Source organism: Balaenoptera borealis (assembly GCF_965194805.1).
Source record: "Balaenoptera borealis genome assembly, chromosome: 5".
In the NCBI taxonomy this organism is placed as follows: domain Eukaryota; kingdom Metazoa; phylum Chordata; class Mammalia; order Artiodactyla; family Balaenopteridae; genus Balaenoptera; species Balaenoptera borealis.
In genome coordinates, this window is record NC_138862.1 from 79631357 (window position 1) to 79655705 (window position 24349).

At 40.7% G+C, this 24349-nt stretch overlaps 1 protein-coding gene across 7 annotated transcripts in view; it reads right to left on the reverse strand.

Annotated features, from left to right (window-relative positions):
• LPP (LIM domain containing preferred translocation partner in lipoma) overlaps positions 1–24349 on the reverse strand; it is a 694560-nt gene that overhangs the window by 588634 nt on the left and 81577 nt on the right. For 2 of the 7 annotated variants that reach the window (XM_082393259.1, XM_082393260.1), the window contains exon 3: positions 11883–11936. The exons of the other annotated variants lie outside the window; for them this stretch is intronic. The gene's annotated coding sequence lies outside the window, so the exon portion shown is untranslated. The remainder of the gene's footprint in view (positions 1–11882; positions 11937–24349) is intronic. 7 annotated transcript variants of the gene reach the window in all.

A 24349-nucleotide genomic window follows, 5' to 3' on the forward strand; every position in this document is an offset into this window, starting at 1 on the left:
AATGTACCCTATTAACTAAGATTTCACTAATCTAATACTAGCATTTACTATCAATTTATTTCCCTAATTGTTTAACAATTCAAAAGTTCTTAATAATTACTTTACCCATAAATTTAACAGCTTTCACAATCACCATTAAATATTGTTGCATTTTGCTCTTATATACTTTCATATGTCAATGGATTTGTAGAATTTCAGGGTATAAAACACTTTTAGAAGACTTTTCACTACAAATTACATGTAAAAGATTCACTTATATTTGAAAGTAACAATCTGGAAATTAATTTGCCAGATATTAGGTGGAAAGTAATATCTGGATATAAACAACAAATCTGAAATACATGTTTGTTCATATTGCAAATGGTTTTATGCTGATATGACAGAACTTATGTGATGTTAGCACTCAATCGCTTCCTGCACAGAGATGCCCAAAATATTAATGAAGTAGGCATATGGCTATCTTACCCTTCCAAGGGCTGAAGCAGAGATCTAAGCCAAAGAGCATCTTTACACCAAATATTAAAGCAAAAAACAAAGTCAGTGCATCCTTAAAGGCAACTGAGTTGCCTAATTCTAAAATGGCACTTCTGGATTTAAAGTGTCTTAGCATGGAAACACAACATGGGGCAAAAACTAGAATTTTCAATACATATATATCAAAGGCCTGACATGAATCAGGTACCATACTAAGTAAGATATCTAGAACTCACAGTTCAGCACAGGAGACAAATATGTACACAACAACCATCACTGCGTTCATAGAGGTCTGGCACAGAGTGTGTGTGGTAGGGAGCAGGGTATCAGGAAAACCTTCACAGAACAGGTCTTTCAAGCCCCAAATGGAGGCTGCATGACCTGAATCTATGAACAAGCTCAGAGAAACAGTGGTGCTCTAGAATGGCAGGGTGGACAGGAATAGTGACAAATGTCATGGCTTTCCAGACCTGGCTTTGAGTCTCAGTTCTGTGACTACTACCTCTGTGACCTGGGAGAGTAACATAAAATATATGAGCCTCAGTGTCCTCATCTGTAAAATGGGGTAGCATCTCTATTTTGAGTGGGTGTTGGAGAGATTGTACAAGGTATCTAGTGGAAGCATCTAGCACAGTCTCCGGCTGTGGATACGGCATTCTGTATCTTTTTTGCTCCTTTCCCAATATCAATGCACATGCCTAGTACATGACTGCAGCCAAATGGTTCTTAACCCTGTTGTTGAAACAACCAAGATGTTTCCACAACTCCATCAAGGCAGAGGGTACTTTCCCAAGAAGCCATAATAGGAATAACACTTAAGTAAGCCACTCAAACATTTTATAACCTCCCTGGCCTGGGGTGGGAGTGAGTCGGAATGTGAGGGTCTATCTGTGTTTGTCCAGCAGTACACAGAGGAGACAGACCCTGTGACTGGTGAGTATGGCTGAGAAAGACAAAGCCTCCAGGGATCTAAATATTTAGGCATCAATTTCTGTTGGAAGTCCTGCTGAGAGGTTACACTCCAGGAAGGCAAGTATCCTTCGATAACAGTTGCCCTGGGTGATTTTTGATCCTCCAGCTACACATGCCACATCTTCCACCAAAGGAGAGGCAGTGAAGGAATTCTACCCACTGCGTCTGGTGGGCACAAGCTTGTTGGGGCCCTGAGAGGAAGATGCCCATGGAGCAGCGAATATTCTCCTTTAGACCCTCCAAACGCTTTGCTCTGATTCTTCCTTCACCATGCAGTGTCTCTAACAAGCAATCCCATTCCAACAGCATCCAAGGCAGAGCACAGACACCGGCAAGCCAGTTAATGCAAAGCTCTTGCTCCCAGGCATGTATGAAAGTGGCACTGAGTTGATCCCAGGCTGCCTCATGCACCTGACTAATGCAATTTCCTCCCCATCCCACTACTGAAACCCTGATTCGCTATTTTAAAAAAGGGGAGTGGGAGGTTCCAGGCCTAAAATGATGAGGACCAGATACAAACTGTGTTGACCACACAATAAATTGAGGCCCTGTCTCATAACTGGCAGACACTTCCAAATCAGCAGAGGTAACACCTCCTGAACTGGTACAATCTTACTGAACTTGTCCTGCCCTTATAAGGGCACCTTCATCTGTAGTGGCTCTCACCTTCTTCTGTAGTTTTAGAATACATCACGTGTAGAATTTAACTTCTTAAGAATAGTTGGGCATATCCAATTCTGGTTTAATGTCTAGCCACTGAAATTCATCATGCATTTATTGAGCAAAAACCATGTGCACAGACGGTCCTGAGCTAGCCCCTAGAAGTACAAAGGTGAACCAAGATACAACCGTTGACTCACGTAGCACAATGATTTGCCTTGTAGGCACTAAGTAAAGGTTAACTGTTGAGTGTTGCAATACATAAATATTATAAATATTAATTGTAATGTTAAAAATACAGGACTTATTTAACAATGGAGGACTGGTTTAAAAAGCAAGCCACAGAACAGCAGTCTGCAGTGTGTACACACACACACGCGCACACACACACACACACACACACACATATACACAGGATAGAACATTATTCACTATAATGTATTTTGAGGTAATAGGATTACAGGCAATACAAATTTTGTTCCTTATACTTTCCTGTGATTTGCAAATTTTCTATAATGAAAATTAATTACTTGTATATTCAAAGAGAACACAAATATAATATTGAAAATAAAGAAAGGGCTTCCCTGGTGGTGCAGTGGTTAAGAATCTGCTTGCCAATGCAGGGGACACGTGTTCGAGCCCTGGTCCGGGAAGATCCCACATGCCACGGAGCAACTAAGCCCGTGCGCCACAACTACTGAGCTTGCGCTCTAGAGCTCACGGGCCACAACTACTGAGCCCGCATGCCACAACTACTGAAGCCCGCGCGCCTACAGCCCGTGCTCTGCAACAAGAGAAGCTACCGCCATGAGAAGCCCGTGCACCACAGCGAAGAGCAGCCCCCGCTCGCAGGAACCAGAGAAAGCCCGTGCACAGCAACAAAGACCCAACGCAACCAAAAATAAAAATAAATAATAAATAAATTAAAAAAAAAAAACCCAGCTCATTTAACTTTAAAAAAAAAAAAAGAAAAGAAAGAAAGCACACTAATAGCTCAGAATTCTGAGTTCCCAAAGAGCTCCTGTATTAAACCTAGATATGTGACACCTCAGCCCCTCACTCAGAAGATGTATGTGCGTGCATGTGCATGCACGCACCTAAGTACACATTTATGGCTGATACCAACTAATCTAAAATACGGGATCCTCTGTAAGATCCTGGTTGGGATGGGAAGGTGCAGGGAAGATTGGACAAGCTCCAGGAGATAGGTGGTCATCTTTCAGAGCAGCTGAAACTGGAATACATCAGCGCAGTCGCTGATCAGAAAAGCTATTCAAATCTATAAGATGCATGAGACAGAGAAAACCAACAGTGGTTTCCAGTCCAAGTCCTAAACTGAAAATGCAGAAGGGCAGAGCTCCCGAGCACAGGCATTGCCTGGTAAACTAGCTGCTTCTCCCAGGGGTATTTCTATGTGTGTATTTCGGGGTGACAAGCGGCAATGTTTATATCATTTATATAGTAATGATTCATGATTAAGCTTTACACCTCTAGAGAGGCCAGGAAGTTATACACAGAATTCTTTGCAAATATGTTGTCTGATTGTTAGGACTAAAAAGAAAGTAACTGCTGTTTAGAACATATACCTTTGGAAGGGGAACCAAACCAGAAACACTGTAGCAAGGTCAATGAGAGCTGACAACTTCAAGCTCAGAAATACTTAATGAGCACCTACTACACTCCAGGCACTGTAGGTATTTGTAGCACAGTAGGTATTTGTAGCACAGTAATGAATAAATGCCTTCACAGAGCTTAACTTCAGAAGAGTTTAGGAGGAAACAATAAAACCAAAAAGGGGATATGGAATCCTGCTACTATATGATACAGTATTGCAGCCCAAATACACTTGATGGTACAGATCAAAGTATCAAAGCTATTAATAGGTGTAAATGGGTTGGGAGGAGGGGGGCAGTTATTTGTTCCTGATTAAAGAAATTTGACAAGTTCATACTAAGAGCTATGAGAAGTCCTACAGCAAAGAAATGTGTCTAAATTTGCATAAGCTGTCATTTCTCAAACATGTTTGACCACAAAAATTTCCCTTTTCATGGAATAGCCATCCACAGATCAAAGAAGGCTAACATTTAGCAGAACTCAGTTTGCAAAATGCACAAAAATGGCTGTGCCATCAATATTAAATTATCAGGTGAGTTCTTTTAAAGAAGATAGGAGACATTTATTATGCGTTCTATAAAAATTAACAAACTTTTAAATTTTGACTCCTGAAGGTATGAAACTTATTTATTTGTAATTCTTCATTCCCCAAAATCTAGGAAAAAGAGATTTTGGTATATTTCCCAACTTCATGGAGATTTATGGAGCTGTAAAGCCAGCCTTCCAAAACCCTAAAACCTCTGGGATCCCTTCTCACCCCATGTGGCTACGGGCTACAAGCAGAGGTGTCACTGAAACAAAGGCAGTTGGCAGAAGTGGGCAAAGTGAGTAATCAGCGTGTGACCAGGTGCTACAGACAACAGACACAGAGTCACAGGTGCTCACCAAAAAGTATGCAGACAAGTTCTCATAATCTATTTCAGGTAGGAGGAGTGGTTACAGATCCCTGAGAAGGAGGAGAGGACAGATAATGCCTAAACCCCTCTTTTGTTTTAAACATCTTTCCTGTTAAATATGTTAGGAGAAATGGATGAGAGAGGTTGACTTATAAAAGGTCAAGTATTCTGGATTGAAAGTGAGGAGATACAGGTTTGATTCTGGTCTCAGTCTTTAGCCAGAACCTCTCAATTTTCCTCTAGTCACCCTATTCCACTGTTCACCATCATTCACTCTCCTTCACATCTAGTCAAGGTATAGGTTAAAAAGTAACCATCAATCTCAAATCACAAAGAATTGTTTAACTAAATGGTGTTGGGGCCCTAGACAGCCATTTGGATAAAGATAAAATTAGAGCCATTCATCACATCACATATAAGAATAAACTGCAAATGAATCAGATATCTAAATGTGAAAAGTGAAACTACAGGCTTCCCTGGTGGTGCAGTGGTTAAGAATCCACCTGCTAGTGTAGGGGACACGGGTTCGAGCCCTGGTCTGGGAAGATCCCACATGCCACAGAGCAGCTGGGCCCGTGCGCCACAACTATTGAGCCTGCGCGCCTAGAGCCCGTGCTCCATAACAAGGAAAGCCACCGCAATAAGAAGCCCGTGCACCACAAGGAAGAGTAGCCCCCGCTCACCGAAGCTAGAGAAAGCCTGCGCATAGCAACTCAGACCCAACGCAGCCAAATTAATTAATTAATTAATTAATTACTTTTTTTTAAAGAAAGTGAAACTATGCACGTACTGGAAGATAACACAAGCGAATATCGTGTCAGGAAATGCTTTCTAACTATGATCAAAGAAAAGAAGCAATAAAAAAAAGAAAAGATTGTTAAACTTGTCTATATAAATATAAATGTTGCCTTTTTTCATGACAAAAAGAGAAAAGCACTATAAACAAAGTCAAAAAACAAACTGGGATAAAATATTCATAATATATTTCATAAATTAAGGGCTAATTTACAGAGACATTTTTGAGGGAAAAAAAAACCAAAATTCAAATTTAAAAAATGGGCAAAAGATATGAACAGACAATTCACAAAAATGGAATTTATAAAATTAACTAATATGGTCTTTAAACACAGGAAAAGATGTTGAACTTCATTCATAATAGGATATATGCAAATTTACACTACACTGAGATATCATTTCTCACCCATCACATTGGCAGCAATTCAAAAGCTTGACGATACACTCTGTGGTTGAGGATGCTGGTGGGACACCCCCATGGAGAGGAATATGGCACTACCTACCTAACAAAACATTCTCCCTTGACCTGGCATTCCCTCTTTTAAGAATATAGCCTGAAGATACACCTCCAATGTTATAAAAATAAATATGCATAATATTATTCATGGCAGGAAACTACTCAACTGTCCAAGCATAGGAGATCAGTCATATAAAAGAAGGAGACAGAAAGAGAGAAAGAAAGAAGGAAGGAAAGGCAGAAAGTAAGGCAAAAAGATGGAAAATAAGAAGGAAGAAAAGAGAGAGAAGGGAAGAGAGAGACAAAGAGAAAGACAAGGACAGAAGAAAAGAAGGAAGGAAGTTCTAAAGAAAGAAGAAAGGAGGAAGAGAGAAAGAAAGAAGAAAAGAATTTTTAAAAAGCAAAGTACAAAAGAGCATATATGTTACCTTTTGTGTAAGAAAGAAAAGGAAATATGAGAGACACAAGAAGGATAATCAAGAAAACAATGAGGCTGATTACCTACAAGAGGTGTAGGGAGTAACAGGGTAGAAGAAATATTGGAGGGAGTAGCACTTCTCTGAGTATACTTTTTTGTTTAGTTTTGACATTTGAAGCTTGTTAACATTTTACGTATTCAAAAAATAAAATTAAATCAACAAGACAAGGGTGGGAAGGAGAGAAACTAAAATCCAAAGCCAAATGAAACAACTGAACTCAAACAAATTTCAAATGAACAACATAATGACACTGAGGGTTTGGGGGGAAGGATCGTAAAGAAAAAAGAACCAATCCAGGTAATTCCTAAACACAGTATTTGACAATATACCCTCAATCCTGGGAAGGGTTAAAGATGGGGGGAGAAGATCACAAGCAAACCCTGAATTCTTTTTAGCAGGTTTGTTTTGTGTAGTGTACAATAATAAAAATAAAATCATTATTATTATTATTTGTATACACATATATGGATACACATCCATATAGCACAGGTATGTATATATGTGGGTGCTTTATATATACACGTATTTGCCTATATACTTTTATGTGTAAAATTTCCTGGCTCTGGCCATTGGAAGGGCCTAGGACCAAAGGCACCACAGTACACATGAGCATACGTAGCACTCAAATATTGGTCCCTAACACCATTCTCCACTGAAAAGAACCAGGACACAGTGAAGAAATGGTTGACTTCAGAGCTCAAGCACAGAAGATACAAGATTAAACTAAAATATCTTTTTATCTGAGCAGGTAAATAAGTGCTAGCAACAACAAAGATGGGGACATATCACAAGGACACAGGAGCCAGCTTAAAGGGGCTCCACTGCAATAGTCTGGGACAATTTAAGCATCACAATAATTAAATAGCACTAATTAATTATACAAGATTGAAACAGAAAACTGGAGTCCATACCTATATTTGAAACAGAGAAAGAGAAGAGAAGGAGTCTTGCTTAGAGTAGACTGCAGAATGTTGCATAATAAACATTAAGAAAGCACTAAATATGGAAAACCATCATTTTGCAAACATCATAGTAAAGACTGGTTTCACAAGAATTTCAAGGAAATTTTTGATGAGGAGCAAGAATAAAGTATCTCCTTGTGGACTGCTTAATAACTGCAAGGGAAAAATGGTAACTATATAGTGGAGAAACTGAACAATACCTTGACTCACCATCGTGAGCCTCCAGACAGAATTCCTGCAGAGGACACAACATCACCTACATAATATTCTAGTGGGGAATGCATAACTGAATCTTAACACAAAGAAACAGTGGACAAACCCAACATGAGGAATATTATATTTCTCAAAAGGGCGGCACTGTATTCTTCAAAAATGTCTACATCATAAAAAAAGAAGAAAGGCTGTGGAAATGTTCCAGATTAAAAGAGACTAAAGAAACATGACAACTAAATGCACTGCCTGATTTTAGGCTGGATTCTCTACTAGAGGGGAAAAATGCTGTCAAGCATATTATATAACTGGCAAGCTGACAAAACAGAAGTACAAAACAATAGATTAAAGTATTAAATCAGACTACAAAAAAAGAAAATTACAGACCAATATCACTGATGAATACAGATGCAAAAATCCTCAACAAAATACTAGCAAACAGAATCCAACAACACATTAAAAGGATCATACACCACGATCAAGCGGGATTTATCCCAGGGATGCAAGGATTCTTCAATATATGCAAATCAGTCACTGTGATACACCATATTAACAAATTGAATAATAAAAACCATACGATCGTCTCAATAGATGCAGAAAAAGCTGTTGACAAAATTCAACACCCATTTATGATAAAAACTATCCAGAAAGTGGGCATAGAGGGAACCTACCTCAACATAATAAAGGCCATATACGACAAAGCCACAGCAAACATCATTCTCAATGGTGAAAAACTGAAAGCATTTCCTCTAAGACCAGGAACAAGACAAGGATGTCCACTCTCGCCACTACTATTCAACATAGTTTTGGAAGTCCTAGCCATGGCAATCACAGAAGAAAAAGAAATAAAAGGAATACAAATTGGAAAAGAAGAAGTAAAGCTGTCACTGTTTGCAGATGACATGATACTATATGTAGAGAATCCTAAAGATGCCACCAGAAAACTACTAGAGCTAATCAATGAATTTGGTAAAGTAGCAGGATACAAAATTAATGCACAGAAATGTCTTGCATTCCTATACACTAATGATGAAAAATCTAAAAGAGAAATTAAGGAAACACTCCCATTTACCACTGCAACAAAAAGAATAAAATACCTAGGAATAAACCTACCCAGGGAGACAAAAGACCTGTATGCAGAAAACTATAAGACACTGATGAAAGAAATTAAAGATGATACCAACAGATGGAGAGATATACCATGTTCTTGGATTGGAAGAATCAAGATTGTGAAAATGACTATATTACCCAAAGCAATCTACAGATTCAATGCAATCCCTATCAAATTACCAATGTCATTTTTTACAGAACTAGAACAAAAAAATCTTAAAATTTGTATGGAGACACAAAAGACCCCAAAGAGCCAAAGCAGTCTTGAGGGAAAAAAACGGAGCTGGAGGAATCAGACTCCCTGACTTCAGACTATACTACAAAGCTACAGTAATCAAGACAATATGGTACTGGCACAAAAACAGAGATATAGATCAATGGAACAGGATAGAAAGCCCAGAGATAAACCCACGCACCTATGGTCAACTCATCTATGACAAAGGAGGCAAGGATATACAATGGAGAAAAGACAGTCTCTTCAATAAGTGGTGCTGGGAAAACTGGACAGCTACATGGAAAAGAATGAAATTAGAACACTCCCTAACACCATACACAAAAATAAAGTCAAAATGGATTAGAGACCTAAATGTAAGACCAGACACTATAAAACTCTTAGAGGAAAACATTGGAAGAATACACTTTGACATAAATCACAGCAAGATCTTTTTTGATCCACCTCCTAGAGTAATGGAAATAAAAACAAAAATAAACAAAGGGGACCTAATGAAACTTAAATTTTGCAAAGCAAAGGAAACTACAAACAAGACGAAAAGACAACCTCAGAATGGGAGAAAATATTTGCAAACAAATCAACGGACAAAGGATTAATCTCCAAAATATATAAACAGCTCATTCAGCTCAATATTAAAAAAACAAACAACCCAATCCAAAAATGGGCAGAAGACCTAAATAGACATTTCTCCAAAGAAAACATACAGATGGCCAAGAAGTACATGAAAAGCTGCTCAACATCACTAATTATTAGAGAAATGCAAATCAAAACTACAATGAGGTATCACCTCACACCAGTTAGAATGGGCATCATCAGAAAGTCTACAAACAACAAATGCTGGAGAGGGTGTGGAGAAAAGGGAACCCTCTTGCACTGTTGGTGGGAATGTAGATTGATACAGCCACTATGGAGAACAGTATGGAGGTGCCTTAAAAAACTAAAAATAGAACTACCATACAACCCAGCAATCCCACTACCGGGCGTATACCCTGAGAAAACCATAATTCAAAAAGACACATGCACCCCAATGTTCACTGCAGCACTATTTACAATAGCCAGGTCATGGAAGCAACCTAAATGCCCATCAACAGACGAATGGATAATGAAGATGTGGTACATATAACCAATGGAATATTGCTCAGCCATAAAAAGGAAAAAAATTGGGTCATTTGTAGAGACGTGGATGAATCTAGAGACTGTCATACAGAGTAAAGTAAGTCAGAAAGAGAAAAACAAATATCGTATATTAACGCATATATGTGGAACCTAGAAAAATGGTACAGATGAACCGGTTTGCAGGGCAGAAATTGAGACACAGATGTAGAGAACAAACATATGGACACCAAGGGGGGAAAGCGGTGGGGGGCAGGGGGGGTGGTACTGTGATGAATTGGGAGATTGGGATTGACATGTATACACTAATATGTATTAAATGGATAACTAATAAGAACCTGCTGTATAAAAAAATATATAAAATAAAATTCAAAAAAAAAGTATTAAATCAATGTTATGGGTACTGAAGTTGATAACTATAATGTGAATATGAAGAGATGATCTTTATTATTAGGAAATACACACTGCACTTAGGCATAGGGGGCCATGATGTATCATGACATGTGCAACTTCCTCTCAAATACTGTAGAAAAATATATATATGTATATGTGTTTGTGTGTGTGTGTGTATACACATAAGAAGAAGATAGAGAGGGGAGACTGCAAATGGGATAAAATGTTAACAATCGATGAATCTGATGAAAGCATATGGGTATTCTACCATATGACCCAGCAATTCCACTTCTGGATATATATGTGAAGAAAACAAAAACACTAAATTGAAAAGACATACACACCCCAATGTTCATAGCAGTATCATTTACAACTGCCAAGATATGGAAGCAGCTTAAGTGTCCCTCAACAGATGAATGGACAAAGAAGATGTGATATATAATGGAATATTGTTCAGCCATAAAAAAGAATAGTTTTGCCATTTGCAATAACATGGATGAACCGGGAGGGTATTATGCTTAGTGAAATGAATCAGACAGAAAGAAATACTGTATGATATCACTTACATGTGGAATCTGAAAAATAAAAAAAACTAGTGAATATAACAAAACAGAAACAGACTCACAGATATAAAGAACAAACCAGTGGTTACCAGTGGAGAAAGGGAAGTGGGTAGGGGCAAGATACAGGTAGGGGATTAAGAGGCACAAACTACTATGTACAAAATAAATAATCTACATGAATATATCGTACAGTACAGGGAATATAGCCAATATTTTTAAATAACTATAAATGGAGTATAACCTTTAAAACCTGTGGATCACTATGTTGTACACCTGTAATTTAAATAATAGTGTACATCCACTATACCTCAATAAAAAAATAATTTTAAAAATTTTTTAAATTTTAAAAGCTTATGGGTATTGTTTGGACTATTTTTTTTATGTTGGAAATCACTTACAATAAAAAATTAAAGTAATAACCACTGAGAAAGAGAAGGGGAAAAAAATGTAACAATTAAGAAGTAGCTCTGTTTTCTAACAGGATTTGAAAGTAATTAATAAATTAAGTCAAAACTACTTCATTCCATATAATATGTGTCTGTATGTTTCACAGCGACACAAAGAATTTTGCACATTTTAATTTCTTAACATGGAAGATTATCCTATCATTTCTTCTTCTAAAACTCCTGGGGTAAATAATATATAACATGTACAAGGCCACAGTGTATATGTAACCAGGGCTACAATTACAAGATTTGTAGGTCAATTCAAGCCTCTGAAATTCCAGTTCACCACATTTGCAATCCGAGTACTATTTCCCTTCTAGAAAGAGCAAGTTTAGAGTTGGAAGAAGAGCTATATCTAACAAGGTAATAGCTAGCATCAATTTTTTAAAATCTATCAGCAGTGGCCTTTGAGGTTAAAGATCACCAAGTGCACGGTATTGGGGAGGCGGATGGGCAAGGAACACTCTTTTTGTCAAAATATAGACTAGGTCACATGTGCTACACACCTGAACTTCCCAGCAGGAGGAAAAAATAGTGAATCAGGCCTTGCAGTTTTCTTCCTGGATAAGTTTGGAGAGGGAAATAAAAAGATATGAAGGTTAGACATTATGAGGTCAAGAACCATCAACCAAATAGAATTTGATGTTTAAACAGAAACAGGTAAAATATCTGGGAAGGCAGCAGAACTCTCAGCCCTCTGGTTCCAAAACAGGGCCTGCTGACTGGGGAAAAATATATATATATATATAAAATTAAAAATTATACTGCAGCTGAATACTAGGTATTGTTCCTTTCCAAAAAGCATTAAAATATAAATGTCAGTTAGCTTAAATGGTATTTTATTGTACAGACTTTAAAAAGACCTGAACAATTAAAGCAATGAAATATATTCCTTGCTATCATTTTATACGTTCTTAGAAGCATAAAAGAAGGCACGTACCAGTGTAAAAAATATTAAGCCCTTCTCTCCCTTTATATTTATTTTAAGGCCTCGCAGAACTTAAGAGCCTTCTCAAGTAGAGTTCCCAGTGCGTTCGTGTTGTTTGGGTGAAATTCTTGGTCCTCCAGCAGTTTCACTTGTGTGTCAGGGGTGTGACAGCCCATGGAGAGAGATATTTACCAAGATACCACCAAAGACACAGGTTAAAGATCAAGATGAGATCAATGGGTCTCCAAGGAGCTCTAAAATAAGACTGAAGCTCAGACACTCTAATTCAGGTGAGCAGCTTAAGGACAGGGCATTTTTTTTTCTTAGCTCCTCCAGAGATTTTAATAGGTGGCCAGGCTTGCAAACCACTGGACTGGAAGATTGTAAACTCCTCTGCAGCTCCTAAGCTCTAGGAAAAACTTCACCTGCTGCTTTACAGTATCCTTAGACTGACACTGACAGCATCCTACGATTTCTCTCCCTGGTTCAGTTTCCACAAAAATAAAATGGCAAAAATGACAAACCAATTTCACCAAGCTAGAGGAAAAAAAGGTGATAGATTTTAAGGTACTTTGTATATGTATCAGTTTTTATCAACTTCCTCACATAATATATAAAAGCGTTCCTTAACTTTTCAAAGGTATCGCTCTCCTACCAAATAGTCTATAAGCAGTCTAAGGCTCTGAAAATAGCCTCAACCTTCTTTTCCCCACCCAAGTACCTGGCAACTAGTACCTTGGGAGTGGTACTTGCTCACAGAATCATAGATCCCAGGGTAGGAAGAGCTCCCCAGAAGTTGTCTGGACAGCCCTCCGCTTTCATGCAGAAAAGAGGTCATTACCCCATTTCACGCATGGGTCAAGTGAGGCTCAGAAAGCTCAAGTGATTTGAGCTTAGTCACACTGACGTCCCCCAACTCCACACCAACATGCCTCTCTGACTGCTGAAGGGAAGAGGCTTTCCTGTCAGGCCTTTAAGTATAAGATGACTACAGTTCCTGTTCTAGTTCATCCGGGTGACGAGACAACCAGAGTCCCCTCACCAGGTCTTGGTTCACTAACCTCTAGCAAAGGAGGCTGAGACCCCAAAACCTCTCATCTAAGGCCGTAAAATGAAAGAAAAGCCTTAGATGTCAATAAGTTGTTGTCACTTAATGGATTAATAACTTTGAGCAAGATATTTAGTGCAAGAGGGAAAGAATACCCTATAGTTACATTTCAAAACATGAGCTTGGGATATGAGAAAGGGCAGAGAATGTTAATCACAAACAAATTAGCGCAATGAAGTGCGGGGTGTCTGCTTCCTAGAGGCGTCTGAAAATTACTGAGGCTGATGATTACGTGCGTTAAGGGGTCATCATTCCACTTAAAGGTCAGAAAAATGAAGATGCCTAGAAATATCTGTCTGTTCCCAAAACTCTCAGGTACCACGGATTTAATGTTAATGAGGAAAAAAAAAAAAGTTGTGGAGATCATCTTGATAATCTCATTTTAGAGATCAAGAAATGACAAGGGATAAAGAAACTTCCTCAAGATGACAAAACAATTAAGAAGCAGATACAACACCCAAGGGATACTCTCAGACATTTCTCCATTAGAAAATCCTTACACCATGCCACACTATTTTATGCTATCAGCCAATACATAAAATGGAAAACTCAGAATATGTATTTCAACAATTACAGTCAAGAAACGGAAATCTTTGTTTCCCTAACATATTACGATATCATGGACAAAGGAGAACGGTAAGAGCAGCACAGGATATTTACCATTATTTGATTTTTTTTTTTTTTTTTTTTAGCAGAGCACACCCAAAAGCAGAGTTTTTTGACCGACAAAAAATGCAGGGGTTGGAGAAGAAAACATGCTTTATTGTTCAATTATACTTTGCTGTCTTCATTGTACAGGAGGCATTAGCACACAAGCTGCCTCCTAAGACAAGGTGAAAGGCCTGGTGGCCTAAGACCTCATTCTCACAGCCCACGTTTTTTGTCGGCTCAAGAGGGCAAGGACCACACCAAAAGGATACATTAATTAACTGTGGACTGCAAAGGCAGATATAAGAAATTAAATGCAGAAAGAGAGAAAGAAACCATTTGACAAGATTTTGTCCACAAGTTTCTTGAAGAACCTTCCCAGACCCTGCCTTCTGCAATCCCAACCCCCCATGTCCTTTGAGGTTTGCTCTCCCATGTTAAACTGCCCCAACTCTCAGTTTTTCCAGCAGTTTCCGACAGCAAAGGTGGGAGAGGATTGCCAATTTCTCGTGAATCCTGAAGATTTCCTTTCTGAGTCATGGGAAACTGAAATAACTCGGGGGGCGGGGATGACTTTAGAAAGAAACACCGTTTTAAATCAGTTCCCACTAATTTGTTCTGCTGTGTGGTATAAGTCCTGAACACAGGAAAAATTAAGTTTCTGGAGTTGACGCAAAAATGGGAGTTTTTGTTAGGTTCTGTCAATTGTCACCGTGGCAATTCTTATTAGGATTTTTCTTACTGTCATTTTTTTGTTAAATTAATTATAGTTTGATCAGTGTAGGAGCTATTTTGAATCCATGGGACTTTCCTCACCAGATTGTTTTGGCATTTTAAAGTCACTCACATTCAGGGCCTAAACAATATGGCAAGTATCTCTTTTCCTCTCTCATTTATACTCAAATTCTAAACAAAGGAACCATCTGTTCTCTCTCTAAAAACATCAGCCCTTGTTTTCATTTCTCCATTAATAATTACGCCTCAAAGTTATAGCACGTCTTTTTCCAACTTGCTTATTAAAGCATTCTATAGATACTGCCTCATTCATCTGCAACATCACCCCTGATAAACTGGGAAGAAAAGGGAAATGTTTGTCAATTTTTAATTAGATAAGTGACTATCAGATGTTTGATGAGTTTTGTACAAATGACTGCATGTGAGCCTCCGAAAGGACGTGGCCATCACCTGCCCCAGCTCTGACTCTTCCATATGTAAAAGGGAGACCAGAAAGGAGAAGTCACTTCGTGATCTATTTTTGTACTTGGTCCTCTATCCCCGACTGTGAGCAGCCAAGGTGAGAACCGTGTCTTACACATTTTTTGTGTCTCAGGTAACTGATGTGTAAAAAGTGCTCATTTAAATATTTCTTGAATAAATGAAAATTTTGAGGGTAGTTCCGCAGATGGTTGTAGCAGAGCTGGGGTCAGAGCTCAGCTCACCCGGCCTCTTATTTAGTGTGTTATTTTTAAGACCAAATAGACCTAAATGCAAGACAAATCAAATAGGGACACCACCAAAAAGGGGGGGGGGGCACATAAGATGCAGGCCTGTGTCTAGATGTAAGAAATTTGTTGAACAAAGCCAGTAGGCATCACCAAGTTTGGCCACTGGCCACGCACAAACACAATCCATGCTAAGGCTGACTCTTCAAATGCTCTGCATTCCCTCTGGGCTCCGAGTACTTGGGGATTTGGTGGAACTAGTCCTTAAACATGACCCGACCGGAAGAAATGATGTGTCTTAATGCCAAAGGACACTATGTCTCTGTAACAGCCCTGAGCCCAATAAGAGAGCGCCCTCCACCCTGAGATTTCCCCTCATTACTCTCTGTAACCTGAGAGCACTCAGTCTCGGGATCATGAAATCTACCAGCCTAGAGTTTTCCAACCAGCAGAGAGGTCACTGAAATCAAAACCTTTTTTCCATGTGCCTCGCTGGAAATCAGCAACTCATTTGGCACATTTTTTTTATTTTCAGAACGCCCTATTCCCCACTGCTACTCCTTGAAGCTAAAGGGAAAATAAATTGTTTCTAGAAAAGCAAGTTAACTGTGGGATTCTGTCATCCGAATTGCTTCTACACTAATAGTTCCAACAAAGTTGGCAACTCCCTGAAGAGTCTTCAAAAATAGATTGTCTGTGTAGATGAGAAAGCTAGAGGTCTGAGGAGAGAAAGAAAAATCCCTTTTTTAAGTAAAAGAAAAAACAAAAGAAATCATAGAGCCAAAGAGAATTCAAGTATATTATAATGTGGTCTCACATAAGGTGAATTTGTTTCATATATGAACAGGAAACAAATTAGTAACAAAATGCAAACAGGACTTCCCTGGTGGCGCAGTGGTTAAGAATCTGCCTGCCAATGCAGGGGACACGGGTTCGAGCTCTGGTCTGGGAAGATCCCACATGCCGCGGAGCAGCTGAGCCCATGCGCCACAACTGCTGAGCCTGCGCTCTAGAGCTCGCGAGCCACAGCTGCTGCAGCCTGCCGCACCTAGAGTCTGTGCTCCGCGGCAAGGGAAGCCACCGCACTGAGAAGCCCACAACAAAGAGTGGTCCCCGCTCACCGCAACTAGAGAAAGCCTGCGTGCAGCAACGAAGACCCAATGCAGCCAAAAACAAACAAACAAATTAATTAAATAAAATAAAACAAAAATACAAACAAATCCGCATAAATGAACCTTCAAACAATTCGGGTGATTTTTTTCTCAAAGGGGGGAGGTGGGTGGGCATGGTGGGGCGGAGGGGAGAGAAAGACATGGGAATAAGGATGGAGCCACTTGAATGCCCAACACGCTGTGTCTGACACGGACACAGAGGCTGCGGGCGGTGTCTAGCATTGTCCAGCCCACGGTGGGAAGCATTTACATCAAGCCACACAGTATCAGCAGGAGAAGAAGACAGCGAGTACTTCAGGGCAGACAGTTGCAGAGAGGGCCCCTGCACAGAGCCCACACAGCAAGCTGAATGCGTCTTATATCAATATTCCTTCCCTCGCTCACCACACTCGACTCCTGGAGGCCTTCAGGGTCAAGGCTGTCCCCAGAACCATTCATCATTCCTGCCGCCACTACCCGTTGACCAGCTCTCAATATGTTCCTGACAAGTTTGCCCTTTTCATACATACGGACCTTCCTCCTCTCAGGCTACCTCCGAAAATATCACCTTGGACTTTGCGTACATCTCCGGTAATCCAGCATCCTAACGTTTAACGTTTAAAAGTGAAAGGGTCCTACATTAAAGAACATGTAAAAGATCCACAAAATGTTACTTAACTGGCCTTCATCTCCAAACCTAACTTTTTCAGAAGATCATTTGGAAGATGGCCACTGGGGAGGTCGGTCAAGCGTTCATCTGACGTCTGATTAGGTTTCTGTCACAGCTGCAAGAACAGAGAAGACCTGTGCTTGGAGCTGTCACAGCCCTTGACAATCTCCTCCTGGCAAAGCCACCTCTGAAAAAAGAACCCCTAAGAAGGCAGATGCTTCCTCTCACATGAGTGGCCCTACTGGCTAACGACTTGATAGTGATGATCGGTACTTTTTCAAATAAAAGTTTCTATCAAAGGATGTTGCCGATGTGATATGCTAACTACTCAGTTCGAGTTGGATGACTGGGGGGCAAGGCTCTCAACCACTCTGGACATCAGTTTCTTTTTCTACAAAATAAAGTAGTCCAATTCAATAAGCTTTAGACTTCCTTCTGGCTCAGAAATCCTGTGCCTAATTATTTAGTTCCTACTGCCAAGTGGTCTGCCCTCTCCCTCCTAGTTTGTTCATCTCCATCCTCTCTCTCACTCCCCACCCCACTCTTCTTTCTCTCTCTCTCCCCCCACCACACACACACACACACACACACACACACACACACACACATAATCCACCCCAACATCCCTCTTATCCAGTCCACAAACTTGTTATTTAGGCAAACTGCAAGCAATTCCTACCCACAATCCCCATCACTGCTTCTCTGCTTAAGATTTGACACCAAAAGGATTTTTTAATTAGTTTATGAGAGAAAAAAATGGGACACATGCCCCCCGCTTTACACACAGACCTCACCTTGAGATGAGATCCTCTGGGGGCTCCAGCAGTCTCTTCATCCCCCGGCCACAGAGGCTGCCACCTGCCAGGACTCCAGCTGCTCAAGTCTGATCTCTACCCCTTACTCTCTGACACCTTGAACAAGTCATTTTACCTCTCTGGGCCTCAGTTTCCCTAACTGTAAAGTGAGGCATTCGGAATAAAATAAATGCCAATGCAACTACCAATTCTGACATCCTTCTCTAGAGCTCTGAAATTTCATCAGACATCAAAACAGACACCCTCCAAAGCCCTCTCTCTGATATTGGTGTTGACCTACAGGCTCCCAGATAAATGGAAGTGACTTTTTGCATGATCTTGCACAATAAGTAATAATAGCGCATCAATAGGGGCAAGTACTTCTAATTTGTGTTTGTTTATTTGTTTATTCCCAGGCTAAAGAAGTTGTAGGAACCACCTGCTATTGGCCTTTGGAGACCCCATGATGCCTTTTTTTTTTTTTTTTTTTACAATGGACCAGAAGTTCAGAAACTAAAAAGGTAAACGTGGAAACCACACAGTAAAAACATGGAGCCTGAAAAATTGAGAAAATGATTTAGGGTAAATAATACCACATCCCTCTTAAAACTTTTTTTTTTAAAACAATAATGAGAGTAAGAGGAGTACTATAAAGTAAAAATAAAATTGAGCACAGAAAAGACTGATTTGCCTAGGAATCCTCTCAGCCATGTAATCAGCACGCATGGCAAAGACCGTATAATACTCATGTTTCTATTTGTTGCCCTCAACTGACATGGTTGGTCGTTTGTTTTGTTTTAAATAAAATGGGGAAGCAACAAATATATTAAATCCATCTGCAAAAAACCCATATTTGCATGTGGAAAACAAATAAGTGGGTGTCTGAATGGGTGATTAGGCATGCAATTGCCCATCTGCACCCGGGGCCCCAGCCTCCCTGCAGGTGCGCCTGACGCAGGAGCAGAGACTAAGAAAGGAGGGTCCTCCACCACGGAGAGCGACAGACAAGAGGGAAACCATACCCTCCGCAACTGGACTTGTTCTGAGCTGCCCCCGGTACTGTCCCAGCTCTCCATCCACTGTCCCTGTATCTTATAGCTGAAAGCCAGAAATAACTTTCATCCTCCTTTTCTTAGATTGCAGTGGATTCTTTAAATCACAAAGGCAATTTTTTTTTCTGAGCATCTTCAGTACGTGCTTAACAAATATTTGTTGTTGCATCTGTCTTTATGAGAATGGGAGGCCTCCTCTCCTGCACTCTTCACCTCGGTCACTCTACTCCAGCCACACTGGCCTCCTCACTTTTCTGGAATGCATCAGGCATGCTTCGGCCTCGGGGCCTTGGCAATTGCTTTCTTTCAGCCTGAAACATTCTTTCCCCTCTCTTCAGCTGACTGCCTCACTGCCTTCAGGCCCGTGTGCCTGTGTACTCGTATCAGTAAGACCTTCTCGGACCAATGAATTTTAAATCTGTGTCATCCCCACACTCTGTGCCCTTAACCTGCTTTATTTTTCTTCTGAAAATAGATCACAACCTAAATATTATCTATTTACTCATTGATTTATGTGTTGTCTGTTTCCATCAAAGAGAAAGTTTATCTGATTTTGTTCACAGTTCTATTCCCTACACCTGGAATAGTCTAGCACATAGTAGGTGCTAAATACCCAGTTGTTAGGTTAATGAGTCATCGTCATTATTTGCAAACCACTACACTGGGCACCATAGGTCCTCTTATGGAATAAGACAGGACTTATGCTCTTAGGAAGCTTCTACAACCTCGTGGAGAAGGAAGACTGGAAATCTGCTTACATAGCAGAGCAAAGCAACGTGCTCCACTGGAGGTATAAACAAAGCACTCTGATAGTACAGAAAAAGCAAGCTGTTGACATTGGAGGGGGGAGTGGGCGGGGAGCGGACTGAAGGACGCCAACAGAACAGAATTCCTTGGAACTATCTTGAAAAGAAGCTCAGAAATCATCCTCAAAACTGCATTCAGCACAAACAAGTACTTAGACATCCTTAGTTAGCCTCCTTTCCTTCATCAATAATGCTAAGTGAAACAAGATTGCCCAAGATAAGTCAGCATTTCTGTGTGCCAAGACCATGAAGAAAAGAAGAATCACTTTCCTCCATACAGCCTTCGCTTTAAAATGAAAATTATTTAATTTGCACACAAAATGCACACAAAACATGTCTATAGAAAATTCCATGCTCTCCCGACAGGAACGACCTTAAAGGGCATCTAGTCCAATGTCTTATTTCCTCTGCGAGGACCCATCAGTATCAGCCTCTACCTAAATAACCCTAACGCCCGAAATGGCCCATGCCACTGTGGTCTGCTCTTAATACTAAAACATTCTCCCTCACACTGTCTTTCTGTTGCTTCCACCCACTGCTCCCAGAACTCCTTCTGGGGTCACAAAGAGAAAGTTCATGTCCCCTTCCATGGCAGAGTCCCACTCTGCTCCCTCCTCCTCCATCCCCTTTCTCTCTTCTCCACACTAACCACTTCCGGTTCCTTCTTTCATCCATCCTAAACTGACCCCTTCCTTCCCCTCCTCTATCTCTCTCTGTCTCTCACTGTTCCAGGACTTTTTTTTTTTTTTTTTGGAGCTGATCTAGTGCTCAAGCAATTTAGCATTCTTTGGAGAGCTGAGCATTTTGTCTGGGGTCTGGGAGAGGGGCACAGAGGATCCAAAGGAACATGGGTTAACTCTGTGAGCCTTGACCCAGGAAGAAGACCCTGGCAGAGTAACCTAACTTTCTGACCTTGACCTTGAAATGCCACCTTTGACATAAATTAGAATACTGTAGACATTATAACTCTTTGGAAGCAAAGAAAGCAAAGAGGTGAAGAGCACCTCCTGAGCCCACTCCACCCCAAGGACACAAAGAATTTGGGGACTCTTGTGCCTCCGGTAAAACATGGCCCCTCTAGTCTTGTTGATCCCAGCTTCTCAACTCCCACGGCCAGGCTGCATTAGAATATGTAGTTTTTAACCATCTCCATATCTGAGCATTGGATTCGAACCACCACTTGCCTGTGTGACCTTGGGCAAGACACTTAAAGTCAGCAAATCAAAGCATCCCAGAAGGTAAAACAAAAAGAGAGCTCTAAATCACCCAGTCCAAAAATTGCCCAGAAACCTCCTGTGCGCCTCCACCCTCCCTTCCCCACCCACAGCCATGGCAGACCCTGTTAAATGATCACGGACTCCTTCCTTCTCGGTCAGGATACCGCTTCAGAATCCTTCTCAACACAGCATCTCAAAGAGCCACTACCAATCCACCATGCGGCCACATGAAATGAAACCCAAACTACTCATTCTTCAGATGAGGAAAACTGAAGCTCAAAGATGGGCCGTGACTTCCCTGTGTCTCAGTGTTAGGAGCAGAACCAGAACTACAAAGGCCCCCTCCCCATTTTCCTGAGTCCCTTCTCCTCTTCTAACTCTGATATTCTATCAGTGTTCCTTGCAGTGGGGATGGGAACGCTGTTGTATTAAGTTCTGTGGTATTAAATACAGAGAAGGGGTTTCTAAATAGGAAGCAGAAGCTTCAGAGAAGGCTTGGAGGGAGAGGTGCATTTGAGCTGGCCTGAAGAAGTTTGCTATCTGTAGGAACCAGTGAGCTACATCTGCCTTTAGCCGAAGAAAATTCAGGATCGGGGAAGCATTTCCTGTAGCAAGAACAGCATAAGCAAAGGAATGGTGAGGACCATGGCGTGATGAGAGGAAGCTAAGGGCTGCTGAGAGAGCTGTAGCCAAAACAGAGGCCAAGGAGAGCACTGGGGGAGGGGAACAAAGATGACGACAAGAGTCAACCAGAGTCTTTGTGGGGGTTTTAAATGCTGATTTTTTTAAAATTGACTTAAAGTCCTTAAGACTTACAAATGGGAAACAGAGATAAGAAAGGACGGGAGGGAAAGTAAAGAATCCATCTCTATGCTCAAGGGAAAAACAGCCTTGCCCTAAACTGTATTACAGGAACACTTTCATTATGTAAAAGCCTATTTTGTTTTCATGTCATTCTTAGATTACATCATAGAGTGGCTGTAGCCGTCTCGTACCATATTATAAATAAATCACCAGCTTAATCATAGAACAAGCCAGGGCCCTAGATTTAAGAGGAAAATATTAGATCATTTTTAATAACTGATATAACTCAAGCCAGTCACCACTGAAGCAGTGGGAAGTGATGTCATCCTAAAGGAGTCCAAAGAGGAACCGGAGAGGGTCAGCCCTGGGCAGGTCCCAGAGAAGCTTCCATTTACAAAGGAAGAGGTGGCTGATGGTAGCTGAGTGGAGCTCATCCTCTGGACTGAACAATCTTGTCATGAAAACCAACACTGACTTCTTAATAGACCTTCCTCACGAAACACAGTGTACAAATAGTTGTTCCCAAAACGACTATATTTCCAAAGACCAGGAAACATGAGCATATTTTGATGGCTGTATTTACGTCTTGGGAGCCATTGAGCAAAATTATAAAGGTTAAGGCTTTTAGTTATTCAGGAAAAGATGAAATCTGGGGTGACATATGCAAATGCCGCAGGTCTGGCCCAAGCCGAGGAGACAGTGCAAAGTGGGGACACTGAGATAATGGTCTGACAAAGAAAAGAACCGGGGTTGTTTCTAGCAGTTACAGACTATTAAGGAGATTGGAAACGAAACCGTTTAATGTGCACCAACTATGCACTAAGTAGCATACACAATTGGCACTTTAAATACGTCATGCTGCTTTGTGAGCACAGAAGAATCTGTAAGATAGGTGCTACTGGCACAATATTTTTCAGACATGGAAACCAGTTTAAAAATGATTAAACAACTTAAGTAAGACAATGAAGCTAATATATGCCGGTCTCCCTACTCCAATTCCGCTTTATCAGGGACACATAGTTTTTTGAGGCAGGAGCCCGATGTGTCCCCCTTTGCCTGGCAACGTATCAGTAATAAAGCTATCCTTTTAAAAAAAAAAAAAAAAATTCCGCTTATCTCGTTGCTTTCCCCCAATGAAAACTACTTCTTACTATCGACTTTCAATAAAAGTTAAATAATTGATAAGAAACACTTTGAAAGCACCAAAAGTAAAAAAAAAAAAAAAATATTGAAATCCAAAAGGAACCGTGGAGTTGGGAATAGTATTAACATTCTGGCCAGTGACAGTCTCAATGACCAAAGCTGGCCTTCCTTGTTTTGGCTGCAGGGCTGCTAATGAGTTTGACCATCCTTTTAAGTCTCCCATTTCCATTAATTTTTAGGAATGTTAAGGTGGGCTCTAAGGGAACCTGTCATCTTCTATAAAATGTACTGCCGAGCTTGGTTTTATAAAAAGACTACTTTGGTGGGGGGAGGAGACGGATGCTCTGGAAAAGGGCTTTCTGCCAGACAGAAAGTATTGACTGAGGTTTTCTGTCTGATCCTGTCAGTCTCACAGTAACGCTGTGTATTGGCTCACTGTTCTTAATACAAATGTTATTCATAACTGCAGAGACACACTGTCTGAGCCAAGTAATACTGATTTATGCAACTTTTCAGGACACAGCGTGACTCAATAGGAGATGTAGACCCTGAAATTTAACTAAAACAACAACATCAAGGCTCAAGTCTCCAAATTTTGACCTATTTTCCCCAATCTCTTTCTGGGACAGGATAGAGGTTGCAAAAAGCAGAGAATACATGCCTAAAAGTTGTATGGACTGATTTGGAGGCAGAGACTGTGCGGAGAGGTGGAGGGGACACACTGGGCCAGAGTCTGAGGTGCCTTAGATGTCCCTCCCATGGCTACTACCCCCGGCTCCGTGGCCCTGGAAGAGTCTGTCCCCTCTCTGGGTCTTGGCATCTCATCTGCACAGCAAAGAGCTCAAGTAAGAACATGCAAACATTTCCACCAAAGCAGCCCTAACTGCTAAAGAGGGCAAAGAGTTAGAGGTATAGTAGCACAGCATTAATTAAAAACTTGTGTTCTTCCTCTGAAAAGCCATGCTAGTTTTTCATTCTGTGTGATTACATATCAATGCTTATATTCAGATTTTAAATGGAGTTCTCCCCCAAAAAAGTCTTCAAGTAAAATTGATCCACAGAGGTGCACTGAGAATATGCACTTTAGCCCTTGCCATGTAAGCTTGGGTGCCTGTGGCAGGTAGCGCCCAGAGGGTCCCCTGTAACTCCACCTTCTGTGCTTCAGGCCCTTGTGCAGTCCCTCCCCTTGACTGGGCTGGATCTAGTGACT